The 16,877-nt window shown below is 45.0% G+C and overlaps 1 protein-coding gene across 3 annotated transcripts in view; it reads right to left on the bottom strand.

The window, feature by feature from the left end:
* MTUS2 (microtubule associated scaffold protein 2) overlaps nt 1-16,877 on the bottom strand; it is a 305,328-nt gene that overhangs the window by 266,185 nt on the left and 22,266 nt on the right. The window contains exon 1 of one of the 3 annotated variants that reach the window (XM_081860084.1): nt 16,493-16,672. The exons of the other annotated variants lie outside the window; for them this stretch is intronic. The gene's annotated coding sequence lies outside the window, so the exon portion shown is untranslated. Of the gene's footprint in view, nt 1-16,492; nt 16,673-16,877 lie in introns of those variants that run through there. 3 annotated transcript variants of the gene reach the window in all.

Raw genomic sequence — 16,877 nt, 5'->3', positions numbered from 1 at the left:
CCTGTTAGCTAGGGATGATGGGAGTTGTAGTCCCAAAACAGCTGGAGGGCCGAGTTTGGGGATGCCTGACCCAGAGGTATCTAGGTAGTCAATGTGAGAACAGGATCCTGGACTAGATGGGCCATTGGCCTGATCCAGCAGGCTCTTCTTATGTTCAATCTCAGACAAAACTGAGAGCCAGTACAGTAGAGTGGATAGCATGTAAAAACTATTTAGTGCTTTTTTTAAAAGAAAAAGGTTGTCGGTACTCACCATGAAGTTGTTATAGTAAGTACCACACTTTTAACAAGTGTGTGTGTGTGTGTGTGTCCCAGTACTGTGTACCCTTGAGTACCTCCGGGGGGGGGGGGGACACTGAGTATAACGTTGCAAGGAGCAAGTTGGGTTCCCTACAGGCATTTGGTTGCTCTTTTCTGAACATTTGTCCACCTCCACAATATCCTTTTCAAGGTGAGATGACCAGAGCTGTATGCAATATTCCAAGGGTGTTTTTGCTGTTGATAAGTATACATTATTATATCAACAGTTTTATTCTCAGTCCCTTTCGTAATGATCCCTAACATGGAATTCACCATTTTGCCACTGCATCCTGGATCTGCAAAGGTTGGAGCCCATTGGAATCGGGCATACAAGGAAAAATGTGCAGAATGGATTTCCTTTAGACAAACTATAAAAAAGACCTTCAGTGACAAATCCCAGCAGCTTCACTGCTAGACGTACTTAATGCTTAAGAGGGGCTTGGATCCCTAGAACATTCCTCACAGCTTAGGAGAAAAGAACAATGGGATGCCAGAGGATATGGCTCCTATTCTTTTATATAACTAAATTCAGGTTAGCTTTGAAGATTAGAGGTGAATAAAAACATAATACACGTATATTGGTTTCAAAGGGCTAGGCAATGAAGAAAGGTGCAGAAGGCTGCTATTAAGGAATTTTCAAAATATGGCTCAATGTCTTCTGGCAGCAGAAAGGAAATCCCATTAAGAGAAAAGCTTGGATGATAAAAGAAGTGAGAGCAGCTTAACTTTCCAGTATTAACATCATTAAAGGAGTTAATTATCAGTCTATATCATATTTATTTATTTACTTATTTATTTAGCTGCTTCTACCGCAGCTAATACATAAATGAAGCAGTCCAGAACAAAGCTTTTCTTAAGCTGAGAGGTGTTTTTTTAAAAAAGCATCCAGAGCAGTGCATAGTTGGTTAAAAGAAAGGAAAGTGGTTTATAGATCTAATTATGGCTGCAAAGCTATGTTGCTGATGACCAAGGGAATCATAAAATTGGAGCAAATTCAAAAATAATTATCTTGAGGGGACTGAGTGGTGGATTTATGGTTTGAAGGGATCTCTCCTCAGCTGTTGGGGGGGTGCTATTTGTTCACCTAAATAAATGCAGCAATGACAAAATGATAATAATATTTTGCATGGCCTGCAAAATAACAATTCTGTCTTACTCAAATCAGTAGTTGAAGTTGTAAGATACAAATCTCATCTCTGTCTGGGATACAGTGGGGGCAGGGGGCAGCATGATTTTGTTCAGCTGACCAGGAATATCTGTAGGAAGTGTTTTTGATTCACCTTCTTTGCAATTGTGAAAGAGAGTGATCTCTGAAATCTTCCATGAGCAATATTAAGGAAGATGACTGGGGGATGAGAGTGTTATTGAAGGTGTGTGAGAGATCTGAAGCTTCATGTGGAGGAAAAGATAGGCTTTAAATGAAATACAGGCAATAGCTTACAACATCAGAGAAGAATGGGGATAGGAAGCATGCCCACAAACTATTGGTGAAAGGCAGATTATACCAATCAATTAACATGTCCTAAAAAAGGATTGATTTCCTATGCACATTTCACTTTTAAATGCAGAGATAAATAGTGATAAATATTATTATTTTTCAGCTGACACACACATCATGCTAACAACATGAAGCCAATGCATTTGCAAACAAATGCAATCTGAAATCCTTTCTTTCTTTTTGGTCCCATCATGGAATTGGCTTATTCATGATTAATTGAGAAAAATTGACTCAAAATGTTCTCATGCATTATGTATCATCTCAGCCAAGGTCAGATGTGACTTTCTAATATGAGGAAATACTCCTTTCCAAAACAACTTGTAATGTCACAGCCCTGAATCTTGTCTGTATATATAGAATCCTACGGAGAATCTGCAATGCTGGCTCACTTACAGAGACTGGAAGTCCAAAAGCAGGCTTTTTAAAGTTGGTCAAAGGATTGGCAACCTATTGTTTACCCTAAACAGGTAAACAATAGGAAGCCCTAAACAGCCTCAGCCCAGTATACCTGAACAAGCATCTCCACCCCCATTGTTCAGCCCGGACACTGAGGTCCAGCTCTGAAGGCCTTCTGGCAATTCCCTCACTGTGAGAAGTGAGGTTGCAGGGAACCAGGCAGAGGGCCTTCTTGGTAGTGGCGCCCACCCTGTGGAACGCCCTCCCATCAGATGTCAAGGAAATAAGCAACTACCTGACATTTAGAAGACATCTGAAGGCCGCCCTGTTTAGGGAAGTTTTGAATGTTTGATGTTTTATTGTGTTTTTAATATTCTGCTGAGAGCCGCCCAGAGTGGCTGTGGAAACCCAGCCAGATGGGTGGGGTATAAATAATAAATAGTTCACCAACACAGGAGCCAGATATATGGAGAAACGTGACGCAAAGAAGTAGGAGGCCCAGAGTTCGCTCTGATTGTTTAGAAATACACCATCGCTTTGAGGTCCTCTCCCCTAGCATGGAAGACGAAGAGCAGACTCCATGTGAGGATCTCTCCCTCGTTACAGTCGATCAGGTATATGAAGACGAGCAGCAAAGTCAGTCCTCAGGGAATGTGCAGGCGACCTTGGAATGGACAGCTCGCGGAAGAACCCCGACCAAACCTAAGAGGAGGCGTGTAGTGGTGATAGGGGATTCCCTACTGAGGGGAACAGAAGCAGTGATCTGTGGGCCTGACAAGATGTCTCGGGAAGTGTGCTGTCTCCCCGGGGCTAAGATCCAAGATGTAACTGAACGACTGCAAGGAATCATAAAACCCACTGACAAATACCCCTTCCTCTTGGTTCATGTGGGAACCAATGACACTGCAAGCAATAGCCTCCAGAAGATCAAAAGAGACTAGGAGGCTCTGGGCAGGAAATTGAAGCAATTAAATGCACAAATTGTCATCTCATCTGTCCTCCCAGTTGAACGGCGTGGCCCAGGGAGAGAGGGAAAAATAGTGGAAGTGAACAGCTGGCTTCACAAATGGTGTAAACAGGAACGGTTTGGATTCTTAGATCACGGACTGCAGTTTCTTGAAGATGGACTTCTGGCAAGCGATGGGCTGCACCTCACAACGGTTGGGAGGAATGTTTTTGCCAAAAATCTCAGAAACCTCATCAGGAGGGCTTTAAACTGACTAACGTGGGGGAGGGAGACAGTGTTCCTGAAGGTAGGAGTCTATCAATTGATGAAGATGATCATCCAAATGTCATAGACCAAATGGAGCAAACAGCACACAGACCTAGTGGTGGGAGGAAAAAATCCTTAAATAAGAGACACGGGGGAATGATTAATGGACTTCAATGTCTGTACACTAATGCGCAAAGCATGGGTAATAAACAAGATGAGCTTGAGCTCTTGGTACAGCAAACTAAATATGACATAATAGGCAACACTGAAACCTGGTGGGATAAGTCCCACGACTGGAATGTAATAATGGAGGGATACAATCTATTTCAGAGAAACAGACCAGACAAGAAAGGAGGAGGAGTGGCGTTATATGTCAGGGATGTGTATACCTGTGAAGAGATCCAAGATTTAGAACCTCAAAGCCAAAGTGAGAGCATTTGGGTCAAAATGAAGGGAGAGAAGAATAACAGGGACCTCATTGTGGGAGTTTACTATAGATCCCCAAGCCAAACGGAGGACATAGATGATGCCTTCCTGGAACAGACGGCCAAGCATGCAAAAGGAAGGGAGATAGTAGTAATGGGGGACTTCAATTACCCGGATATTTGCTGGATGTCAAACTCAGCCAAGAGCATAAGGTCAAACAGATTCCTCACTGGCCTTGCAGACAACTTCGTTGTCCAGAAAGTGGAAGAAGCAACAAGAGGAACAGCCATTTTAGATCTGGTCCTAACCAATGTTGATGACCTGGTTAGTGGGGTAGAAGTGGAAGGATAATTAGGCGCGAGTGATCATGCTCTTCTGAAGTTTACTATACAGCGGAAAGGAGCAGCCAAGCATACTAGGACTCAATTTCTTGACTTTAAGAAAGCCGACTTCATAAAACTTAGGGAAGTGCTGGGTGAGATCCCATGGACAGTAATACTAAAAGGAAAGGGAGTTCATGATGGCTGGGAGTTTGTTAAGAGGGAGATAGTAAAAGCACAACTTCAGGCAATACCAATGAGACGGAAACATGGAAGGTGCCTAAAGAAGCCAGGGTGGCTATCTAAAGAACTTTTAACTGAGTTAAGATTAAAAAAGGATGTGTACAAAAAATGGAAAAGGGGGGAAACCACCAAAGAGGAATTCAAACAAATAGCCAGCACGTGTAGACACAAAGTCAGAAAAGCTAAAGCACAGAATGAACTCAGGCTTGCTAGAGAGGTTAAAAGCAACAAAAAAGGCTTTTATGGGTATGTTCGTAGCAAAAGGAAGAACAAAGAAACAGTGGGGTCACTCAGAGGAGAAGATGGTGAAATGCAAACAGGGGACACAGAAAGGGCTGAACTCCTCAATGCCTTCTTTGCCTCAGTCTTCTCCAATAAAGAAAACAATGCCCGACCTGAAGAATTTGGAGCAAATGATTCAGCAGAGGAAACACAGCCCAGAATAACTAAGGAGATAGTACAAGAATACTTGGCTAGTTTAGATGTATTCAAGTCTCCAGGGCCAGATGAACTGCATCCAAGAGTATTAAAAGAACTGGCAGATGTGATCTCAGAACCACTGGCAGTCATCTTTGAGAATTCCTGGAGAACAGGCGAAGTCCCGGCAGACTGGAGGAGGGCAAATGTTGTCCCTATTTTCAAAAAGGGGAAAAAGAGAGGACCCAAATAATTACCGCCCAGTCAGTCTGACATCAATACCAGGGAAGATTCTGGAGCAGATCATTAAGCAAACAGTCTGTGAGCACCTAGAAAGGAATACTGTGATCACCAATAGTCAGCATGGATTTCTGAAAAATAAGTCATATCAGACTAACCTGATCTCGTTTTTTGACAGAATTACAAGCCTGGTAGATGAAGGGAACGCAGTGGATGTAGCCTACCTTGATTTCAGCAAGGCATTTGACAAGGTGCCCCATGATATTCTTGTAAAGAAGCTGGTAAAATGCGGACTTGACTATGCTACCACTCAGTGGATTTGTAACTGGCTGTCTGACCGAACCCAAAGGGTGCTCATCAATGGTTCCTCTTCATCCTGGAGAAGAGTGACTAGTGGGGTGCCACAGGGTTCTGTCTTGGGCCCCGTCTTATTCAACATCTTTATCAACGACTTGGATGATGGACTCAAGGGCATCCTGATCAAATTTGCAGATGACACCAAACTGGGAGGGGTGGCTAACACCCCAGAGGACAGGATCACACTTCAAAACGACCTTGACAGATTAGAGAACTGGGCCAAAACAAACCAGATGAATTTTAATAGGGAGAAATGTAAAGTATTGCACTTGGGCAAAAAAAAATGAGAGGCACAAATACAAGATGGGTGACACCTGGCTTGAGAGCAGTACATGTGAAAAGGATCTAGGAGTCTTGGTTGACCACAAACTTGACATGAGCCAACAGTGTGACGCGGCAGCTAAAAAAGCCAATGCAATTCTGGGCTGCATCAATAGGAGTATTGCATCTAGATCAAGGGAAGTAATAGTGCCACTGTATTCTGCTCTGGTCAGACCTCACCTGGAGTACTGTGACCAGTTATGGGCACCACAGTTCAAGAAGGACACTGACAAACTGGAACGTGTCCAGAGCACGTTGTCTAGAGTCGTTATTCCACATGACGGGGGGGACCACTCGGGATCTGGGGACTCTGCCTGGCCACGCAAAGAAGATTCCACCTAAACATTAGGAAGAACTTCCTGACAGTAAGAGCTGTTCGACAGTGGAATTTGCTGCCAAGGAGTGTGGTGGAGTCTCCTTCTTTGGAGGTCTTTAAGCAGAGGCTTGACAACCATATGTCAGGAGTGCTCTGATGGTGTTTCCTGCTTGGCAGGGGGTTGGACTCGATGGCCCTTGTGGTCTCTTCCAACTCTATGATTCTATGATTCTATGATTTAAAATATTATAACACTTTTAAGGCGCAAAGGGATAAACCCATTTCACTTTCAAGCGATTTTTGAACCACTTTTTCTACTGGGCAGGATTCGATCTGGTACAGAAGGAACTGGGATTTGAACAGTAGTAGTGGGATGTTGCAGGCAGGGCATCATTCCTCACTTGCCTTCCCAGCACTGAGCATCGCTGCTGGTTACCAACATAGAGAAAGGAGCTTGGTGCAGTGCGCAGACACAAGCAGGCACATTAGATTGGTTCCAGTACTGTGCCCATGCCACACTGAGCAATCTGCCACCTCACCTCTCTGGGTAACCACTAGTAACACTGGGGATCCAAGTGAACAACACTGTCCTGGCTGCACCGCCCTGCCGATCACTACTAGATTTGAACCTACACCACCCAAGTGCCTTTCCAAAATCCTGGTGAAGAATGGGCAAATGAGAGGGATCTCAGCATTGCTTATCAAGTGTTGGCACCTGGGCAGGAGACTGGGCAGGAGACTGGTCACGTGATCATCCTGTTCCTCTGTTCTAATCTGTGCCTTCTAGCCTGGAAGACCTATGGAAACCTGAAACTACCAGTCTGAGCCAAAGAGAATGGAGGATGCACCCAGAAAAGTTCTGCCATAGAACAAAAAGCCCATTGGCAGGACTTAAGAGACTGAAGGTATGGTCTCAGCTACTGGGTTTCAGCCCATGGACCATATATTGAGTACCCCCAGAGAGGAGATACAGCATTGGTAAGTATTATTCTTTCAGGTGGGCATCCAAGCTGTAAAATGGGAGGTTAACCTGTTGCAGAGCAGCTGCCTGGATTCTAACCAGGGAACCTTTTCATTTAAAAAATACATTGCTGTCCTAAGCTGACAAATCTGTGATTGTAGTAATGTAAGACCAGGGTGACCACTTGGGTATCACCAAAAAAGTGAGCAAATGAAGCACAGATTTGCATACTTTTTCATATGCTAGTGTATAATATAGATCCAAATTTAGAACTCATTACTATACTTTAAAAACAACTACAATGCACCTCACCATGAGGAATATGATGACCAGCTGTTCTGTTTTCCTGTTCAGTCTGCTATCCGGGTGCTAGCTCTGGATAAGTAATGCTAAGATCCCTCTTGCCCTCACTTCTTCTGGTTATTTTGGTTTAAAATGGATAGGTCTTTAGATAGAGGACTCCTTCAAATAAAGGTCTGTCCTATTACAGCCCTTCAAATAGAGGACTGTCCTCTGTAAAGCAGGACACCCCAACCCCTATCAAAATTGGTTTTAGAAAGGGGAGGGGGTTAGGTGTCAAGTTCTATTTATTCCTCTTCGAATGCCAGTGCTGGACTAGCGTTCCAATCAGATCTGCCCCGCAAATCAAGAGACTGCATGCAACCATGCATGAGAATCTCCAAAAGAATAATAGACCGTATTAATTCTCAGCAAATAGTTCTACCTTTAAACTGGTAAGAGCAATATGAAATGCATTCTGCAGACACTGAAGCTTTCTGCACAGCCACCAGCAACAACACAATACAGAATGTTATTGAACTATTAAATAATTGACATTTTCAGCACTGCAGCCAACACTACCTGAACAAACATCCATGGCTTAGAAAGAGGTGGAGGGAGAAGCAAGCAAGTCCTGCTTTTGAGTAACTAACAATATCAGTAATACTTTTGGAATCACAACCCAGACCCTTATCATTTCATTGTAATATTTCATGCATAATTATCATCATGCTTAATTTGTTGAGCCTAATGTGAGTCTCATCAGTACATCGATAGGATTTCTACTGTAATCCAGCAATAATTAACTGGATTGACTGTTACAGTGTTATCACATGTCTGTTTGTAGTATCTGTCCTTAGCTGCAACAGCAGCAAAAAGCCATTAATCTTTTGGTCGTTTTATCAGCTAATTACAAAAAGATACAGAAGTAGTACTAAACTCTTGAGCCAAATCCATGTATGGGGAGAGTGCCATGATCCAATACATTTAAAAAATGACACTATTTTTCTCCTATCATCTCTTTTTGTTGATGTTGTTCCAGTTACATGCAGCAGTACCAGTCTCTCTCTGTCTGCAACACAAATCAATTGGCACTGTGGGAATGGCATTCTGTAAACGGAAAGCATATTTTGCTGATAAGCTTTTGGCCCGCAACAAACATGTCTTACAAAACAATGCACGACAGACTAAGGAAAGCAAGAGGGCACTCATGTAGCTGCCACATCCTAGATATTCACTGTTCTGCCTTGAATCGAGGACTTTGGGAAAAGACCAAGATGCTAATCTTTTCTTGCAGGCTATTCCCAAACAGGTAAGTCTTCACTCTGCTACCTTTTCAACAAGCAGTCATGTTCTGATCAGCACTCTCCCCACTTGTGCTCCCCAGAAACTGGTATTCAGAGTCATACTCCCTCCACCAATGGAACAGAACAAGGCACCTCATATTGGAAATAGTACATAAAGCCATTATGACTAGCAGGCATGATAGACTTATCCTCTATGAATCTGACATAGTGTCCTTAGGTCCCCTAAACATCTCCAGGTAGGACTGGGGAAAAGTCCTTGTCTGAAAACTCCAGAGCGCTGCTGCCAGTCAGTGTAGGCAATACAGAGCTAGACTGATCAATTGTCTGACCCAGTATAAGGCAGCTTCCTATGTCCCTATGTCTTTGTGCCCCTAAACCAAGGATAGCAGATGTTTTGGGACTACACTTCCATCACTCCCTGAGTACAGCCTATGTAGGCTAAGGCTCATGGGAGTTGGAGTCCAAAAGAGCTACACATTAGATAGGACACATTAGATAACCCTGCCCTAAGGGCATTTTCAGGGTTGAGATTCCTGCATTGCAGGGGGATGAACTAGATCAGGCATAGGCATAGTATTTCCCAAACTTGGTTCTCCAGCTGTTTTGGGACTACAACTCCCCTTATCCCTAGCTAACAGGACAAGTGGTCAGGGATGATGGGAAGTGTAGTCCCAAAACATCTGGAGGGCCGAGTTTGCCTATGCCTGAACCAGATGACCCCTGGGATTCCTTCCAACTTTACAATTCTATGATTCTATGACATGATGATGATGATGATGATGTTGGTGGTGATGATGTACCACTAGGTCAGGATCTGGTTAATGCTGGGTGGGAAGGAAACTTCCTGGGAGCTACAGTGAGTTCTGGATGGGATAAAATTTGGGTATAAATGCAGTAAATAATAATAATGAATATATCCTAGTATCACAATGTAAGGTGGTCAGGCAAGTGCTCTCAGGCTCGTGTTTGCAAATGTTAAACTGCTGACTGAGAGTGAAATACTAAGTAGGCTATGTGTTACTGGGCACTCTGTCCTATAATACATCTCCCTTTTGAATTCTGATGTATTTATTTTCATGAACATGTCTGTGGAGACAGTGCGCTCTCCTGCTTTCATTATACAGTTCCAGCACAGAAGCATCCCACCAGGCATATATTTTAAATTACTGAACAGAGGCTACGCTATGCCATTTTGCCTTTAATTGATTAGGGGCTCTGAGTTCCCTTTCTCCTGCACTAGAATGCATGTTTGTCCATGTTTTAAGGGATGGCTTTGAGGACTGTGTCCACAGAGAACCCTAGGAAAGATAGGTCATATGATCTGTCCATGTGGCTCAGCATTGCCTACTCTGAATGGTAGCAGCTCTCCAAGATCTCAGGCACATTTCTTTGTCAACACTTGGTATCAGATCCTGGAGATACTAGGGACTGAACCTGAGACCTTCTGTATCCAATATGCTCTTCAACTGAGCTATGGTCCCACCACAAAGTTACAGCCAAGCTCCCCAGCCTCACAACCTAAATACAACCTAAACCCTAAACAAAGAATCGTACCCTTAGGACAGGGATGGGGAACTGGATGGAGTGGGAGGCTGGGAGAAGAAAGGGAAGCTCCCAGCTGAGAGCTGGAGGGGGGAGTCCACTCTCTTCTGTGTGAGACAAGAGTTACAGACTCCGCTAACCCAGAAATATTACCTCAGGTTAAGAACAGTTTCAGGTTAAGAACGGAACGAATTAAGTACTTAACCTGAGGTACCACTGTAAAAGGAATTGTAAAAAGATAAATAAATTACCACCAGCCAATCTTATGCGAGTCTGCGTCCTCTCCCCCCCCCCCCTTCTATGCATTCCCTCTTTTCTGGCAATGTGTAGATGGCCACACCAGTCTTCCGCTGTGCTTCAATCCACCAAGACAAACTGCACCCAGCCAGCACTTCCCTCCTGCAGGGACAATCTGCTGAGTCTGCTTTGTAGCTCCCCTATGAACTTCCCTCCCCTGCCTGCCCTGCATCTCTAGGCTCCTGCTGCTCCTAGCTGCCAAAACATCCCCTGGGGTCAGAGGAAGCTGCTTTGATTTGTTACATAATATCTGGCTCATAGCTTGCCTCAGATTCTGGAGACCAGAAAGGCTATTGCATAATGGATTGAGCAAAAAGAAGGTGTTTTTGCTGTGATGCTGGCACGCACACACAAATAAACGCTGAGCATTCAAAACTGGCTGGTCTTGCACTTGTCAAGTTCTTTTGTTGTAACTGCCTGGGTGGAAATGATAATCTAAGTCTGCCCTCATTTATGTAGAAATGATCCAGCTCTTGGCCATTCCCATAACGAGAGATTCATGAAGGAGATTTAAAGGCACCTTTGCCCTCCCATAGGTTTCACACTAAGGATCCAGTTCAGAGAGACACTTAAGAATAGGGACCCCGAGGCTTCCGTTTCTTAAACATCATGTTCCCCTTCCTGACTTCAAAGGGAACTGCTCGAACAAGGACTTCAACTCTGCTGCCATGTAATTAGTCTGTGAGCTTGCACTGCTCCAATTTGATACACTACTACTTTGATCAATTCATGATCTAAGATTCAGCTTGCAACGTTTTCCCTGTTAATTATTTTCTGTGAGATTAAAAAAATTACAATAATATTGTGCTACAATCTTGTTTTACACTCTCTCTCACACACACACTTCAGTTTATTAATTAGGGTGCTATAGCCTCTATAATGAAAACTAGGTAAAACAATCAAGGGCTTTTCAGTTTCAAGAACGGGAGGTGCTGAAGTTCATACCACCCCGGAAGTGATGCATAGCATCTAACTTAGAAGCACATAATCGAGGGCAAGATGCTTCCCCTTTAATCACTGGTGAGGGAAGAACTATGATCTGCAGGTACTTTAAAGCCCCTGTTTATTACTCTGTCACATGTGCTAGGACTGAAGATACAAACAGAGTCCACAACAGCACTCTGGATCCTATTTGAATCATCCACAAGGAAGAATCACAGCAGGGTGGCTATGTTAGGCTGCAACCCTCAAGTGGAGGTGGTGGTAGGAATCTGAAGGTGGTTCAGTTGCCATTTCCAATTCCCTGCTGAGCTTGAGCTGAAGTGAGAGTGGAGAAAAAGTCTTGCATTCCTCCATATTTATTCACTAGCCATTTTCTTCCCATTGGGAACAATGCATGGAAACTTCAAGGGAGAGGTATCAATGAGCTCCTGGGGTCACCTATATTTCTCCCCAGTTTGGGAACCAGGATGGCTTTGGATCTTTCAGATCCAAGTATCTTCCTGATCCTCCCCCAGCAGATCCTCAACATGACCTCTTCCATCCCTAAAGCTCTGACATCAGTTGGGCCAGTGCATTGAAGGATCCAGCAGCAGTGAGTTGAGACAGAGACAGAGAGAGACCAGATCTCCCTTATCACCAGAGTTCTTTCTCTGACATTGCCAATTTCAGTGCAAGCCTACATGCGGTTTCTTCTAAGCGTGTTCCATTGTGCTCTATGGGACTTATTCCCTAGACAGTGTGGTGCAGTGGTCAAAGTGTCCCTCTATGGAGCCCTAGAGTGAGGTAACACGAGAAGGGACCTTTTCTGTGGTGGCTCCCCATTTCTGGAATGCTTTCCGCAGGGAAGGTCACCTGACACCTTCATTAGATATATTTAGGCACGAGGCAAAAACATTCCTCTTTAACCAGGAAACTAACTGTTAATCTATATCCCTTTAAAGCAGGGTGGTTGCCTTTCCCACACCCTTTTACTATTATTATATGACATATTTTGTGTTTTATGTTGTAAACCACCCTGTGATCTCTTGATGAAAGATGGTATATAAAATTAATCAATTAATAACAGACCTGGCCAACCAGGGTTTGACTCCCCACTCAGCCATGAAACACACTGGGTGATCTGGGCCAGTCACACTGCCCCGCAATCTAACCTATCTCATAGGGATGTTGCAGGGTTTAAATGAGGAGGGGGACAACAATGTATGGCACCTTGAGCATCTTGGAGGAAAGGGTGGGGTATAAATGTAATTAGCTGTAGATTTTGCTTCCAGTGATAAAAGTTGCTAATTGCCTGGTTTTATAAACAATATGGTACCAGTAAAAGGTTTGCATATATACATTGAAGTAAGTTGAGCACAGAATTGTAGAGTTGGAAAGGGCCTTGGGGATCATCTAAGACAGTACAATAATAATAATTAAGGATGCATTGCAACAATAAATGCAGGTCTCAGTGCGCTGCCTTTCAGCTAGATCTATTTTCTGTGCATGTATGTGGACAAATGATTTGGAGCGCTCCAATATCTTCTTTTGGACTGCCTTAAATTGAGTTTTCCTTGAAGTTCCATTGTATGTAACAGAACTGGCACACCATTCTCCTGAAATTGAAGCACCTAGCATTTTCAGAGTGGCAAAATGATTAACTTTGGAGATACAAAACAACTCTTCCTCAGTGTTTATCCCACATACCTTCTTTAGAGTGACCCTAGCAGCCAATCCTCAATGGCTGACTCATCTCATTTCATTTGTCATTGGCTCCAGCCAGCATAAAGGGTGAGAAATGTCTAAAAAGCTTCCCTTTCATGCTGATTGGGTGGCTCTAGGACTCTAGAGACAGGGACCCTGCTGCACAAATAGTAGAACCATAGGATTGAAGAGTTGGAATCCCTTCCACAAGAATCATCTAGTCCAACCCCCTGCAATGCAGGAATCTTTTCACCCAACGTGGGGCTTGAACCCATGACCATGAGATTAGGAGTTTCATACTCTACCAACTGAGCTATCCCAGTGGGTCTTCAACTCCCCCTGCAATGCTGGACCACTACTGCTCTGAATACAGCTAACACACTACATGCTCATGTGAGAGACTGTGCAAAAGTTAGACAACATCACAACCCCACAAACAAATAGCACAGGGGATATTAAAAGCATGCCATGTGTGACAATGATTGGAATCATTTCCATATCAGGGTTGGCTCATTTCAACATCTACCGATAACTTGCATGTACCATCCAATAGGGTAAGGTAACATAAAAGACCCCTGGACGGTTTAGTCCATCAAAGGTGACTATGGGTTGTGGTGCTCATCTCGCTTCAGGCAGAGGGAGCTGGCGTTTGTCCACAGACAGCTTTCCAGGTCATGTGGCCAGCATGACTAAACCACTTCTGGCGTGACAGAAGCCAAAGCGCACAGAAACACCATTTACCTTCCCGCCGCAGTGTTACCTATTTATCTACTCATGCTGGTAAGTTTTCAATTTCCATAGGCAGCTCTTTGATATAGCATCCAACACAATTGTACTCATGGAATTCATTCACACATTCAGCTGCCACCCCCTGCATACAGTAATGAAGGAATGTACAAAGCTACCTTATATGGAATCAGATCAATGGTCCATCTAGCCAAGTTCTGTCTACTCTGACAGGCAGCAGATCTCCAGGGTTTCAGGCAGGGTTCTCTCCCAGCCCTAGCCTGAGATTGAAATTGGGGACCATGAACATGCAAAATGTATGCTCTACTCATCAGCTCCAACTTCTTCTCAAGCATGAAATTTCTCAAGAGAAATCAAGTCACACACACACACACACACACACACACACACACAAAAAAACTAGCCTTTAGAAATATTACCAATTGAGGTTTCAAAACAAAAGAAACCCTGCCTTTATGGCCAGCCAGCTTCATAACCCTGAACAAAGTTTAGACTTAAGGGAACAAAAACAAACAGTTCTTAAAACATTTTATTTAGGGGATTCTACCTTAAGCTGAAGCTGAGAGACTTGGAATTAAGTCCTGTTTTAGCCCTCAGCCGGTTGCTATCTCCCCATCTCAATTCCACACCCATTAAATGCTAATAACTACTGAGTAGAGTTGTTTTCAAGATTACATTAGTGGCAGCAATACTCTAGAAAATGAAGACGATGTAGTCTAGTGCTGAGAGTTACACAATGCAATCCTACGCAGATGTACTCAGAGGTAATTCCCACTGAATTCAATGGGACTCTTAGGTAAGAGTTCGTGAGATTGCCGTTTTAGACTTGGTTTTACTTCTGTGTTCCATGGACTGCTCTCATACATTAGATCCTTCTTACACTGACATAATCCCCATGCATTTCTCTCTCTTTAAAAAGTGTGTGTACAGAATGTAGAACACAATTTATTCTTTCCCTTCCCAAGACTGGGCAGCAGCTGCATGGAGCAGCTGTCCCAATCTGTGGCTCTCACAATGGTAGTGACAGCAGGGTGGAATACTCACAGGTAGTTATCAGGTATTTTCATCTTTCCAGCATTTTCAGTCATAATAATTAGCATTTATATAGCACTTAAGTATTCAAAGCGCTTTGTGTGACATCATCTCAGTAATCCTGACAACAACCCTTTAAGATAGGTCAGGGCATATTAGCATCCCACGCCCCCTATGGCAGATGGGAGTTGAATGCTGAAGCCAGAGATAGTCGCTTGCCTAAGCCATCTACTGAGTTCATATGAATAAGGTAGAATGTGCACAGGGAATTCTACATCACTGCAGGATAAATACATTTCCCTAGATTATTCACTCTGTCACTCTCTCTCAAAAAATGTCACTTATTAAGCATCTTTTTCATCATGTGGCTAATGCACTCAACTGCAGTTCTCCATCAAAAACGGGAATAGTGACCCATGTCAACAATAGACTGCATTAAATATCATAAACCAATTTACAAGCCATAGGTAGTCCTGTATATAGTCGGTAGTTAGAGCAGCCACCCTCCAGATGTTGGTGAATTCCCACTTCTATTTTCTCTGACCATTAGTCATGATGCTGGATGGTCCAACATATAGAGGGAGCACCACGTTGGCTACCTCTGCCAGTCAGCCCAGATACACAGCAGCACTTCAAGTTAAGTATCCTGCGCAGACAATGCCACCATCTATGGTGGATGGATTCACCAGCACCTCCACGCTGCCTAGGCGGATCGTTGGGCGCGGGGGGGGGGGCTGTCCAGCCTAAGAAGGAAACTGAACGCAGCGCTTCCACGAGGCAGAGCTCACCGACCACTTTTTGTTCTCCTGCTAAGAAGATACTGAAAGAGGCTGCCTGTTATTGCCGGCAACATGGGGGGGGGGGGGGGAATGAGAAAGAAGAGTCTCTTTTGCCCCCTAAGACTGGGGTCGGTGGGTGGGTGAGCAGATAATACACCGGCGTGAAAGAAAGAAAGGCACCTCCTCTTTCCTATCCCATCTGAACAGCTATCGGGGAAAGGGGAGCGGAGTCGGGGATGGGTGATCACTGCCAAGAGTCAATCTGCCCGCAAAAAAAAAAAGGAAAAAAAAAAGCCAGGCGTGAGGTTGTTTTGGTGCTGCTGCTGCTGCTGTTGTTATGTCTATTCGGCTAATTTAGTCTTTGCCTGCCCGGGAGTGTATATGTTGGAGAGGGAGGGAGGGAGTGATGGGGAGAGGAGAGGGCTTGTTTGGGTCCTACGCTGAGAACCAGCCGCTTTGGCTTGGGAGTCCTGAAGCCACCTCCTCGTGTTAGGAGCAGGTGACTGGGAAGAAAGAGGAGGGAAAAGAGGGCCAGCAGGCTTAAAAACTTGCGCAGGAGGAAATAATGTTGAGAGGCTGCCGCGGGGGCGGGCGGGGGAGGTTTCTCCGAGGGAAGCCGGCAGACCGCCCAGAGCCTTCGAGTGAACCTGACCCATCACAGCCTTTCCCAACATCTCCCCCCCCCCCCAGCAAGTGGGCACAGAGACCCCCGAAGCCGCCCCGTCCTCTGCCCGCACCCCACCCCGCTGTTGAGTCCAACGCGCGGCTGCTGAGCATCACCTCCCTGAAAGGATGCTGCAGCGAGCATCTCTGGCGGGTTGGTACCCAAAGTGTGCGCGTTAAGCGAGGAGGAAAGGATGCTGGAGAAGGGACCTACCTGGTTCCGCGGAGGAGCTGCCTCCTGTTCCTCCCTTGGCAGGACAAAGAGCCGCCTCCCCCCCTCGCCAGTCCTCGCACTCCGAGCCGCGGCACTTGCGCAGCTCCGGCTCCCCCGCCCCGACTGATGACAGCGCCGCGCGCAAAGGGATGCGGAGCTATATAAGCGGCGCAGGGAGCGGCCACCCAGCGGCGCCCGCTGCCTCCCAGCGCCTCCGCTCTCAGCCCGCTCTGCCGTTCCCACTGCGGCGGCCAAACCGTGAGCCGCGGCGCCCTCTGCCGGCGCAAAGGAGACACCGTCGCGCTAGCAGCCGCTGCCTCGTCCCCTCTAAGTTGGAGACGGAGTCCGTCCATGAACTTGGCGGTGGCGCAGGAAGGAGCTGTGT

This window comes from Podarcis erhardii, assembly GCF_964252035.2.
Source record: "Podarcis erhardii genome assembly, chromosome: 4".
Lineage (NCBI taxonomy): Eukaryota > Metazoa > Chordata > Lepidosauria > Squamata > Lacertidae > Podarcis > Podarcis erhardii.
The sequence above is the reverse complement of the archived record's forward strand: the minus strand, read 5'-3'. Positions and strand labels throughout refer to the sequence as shown.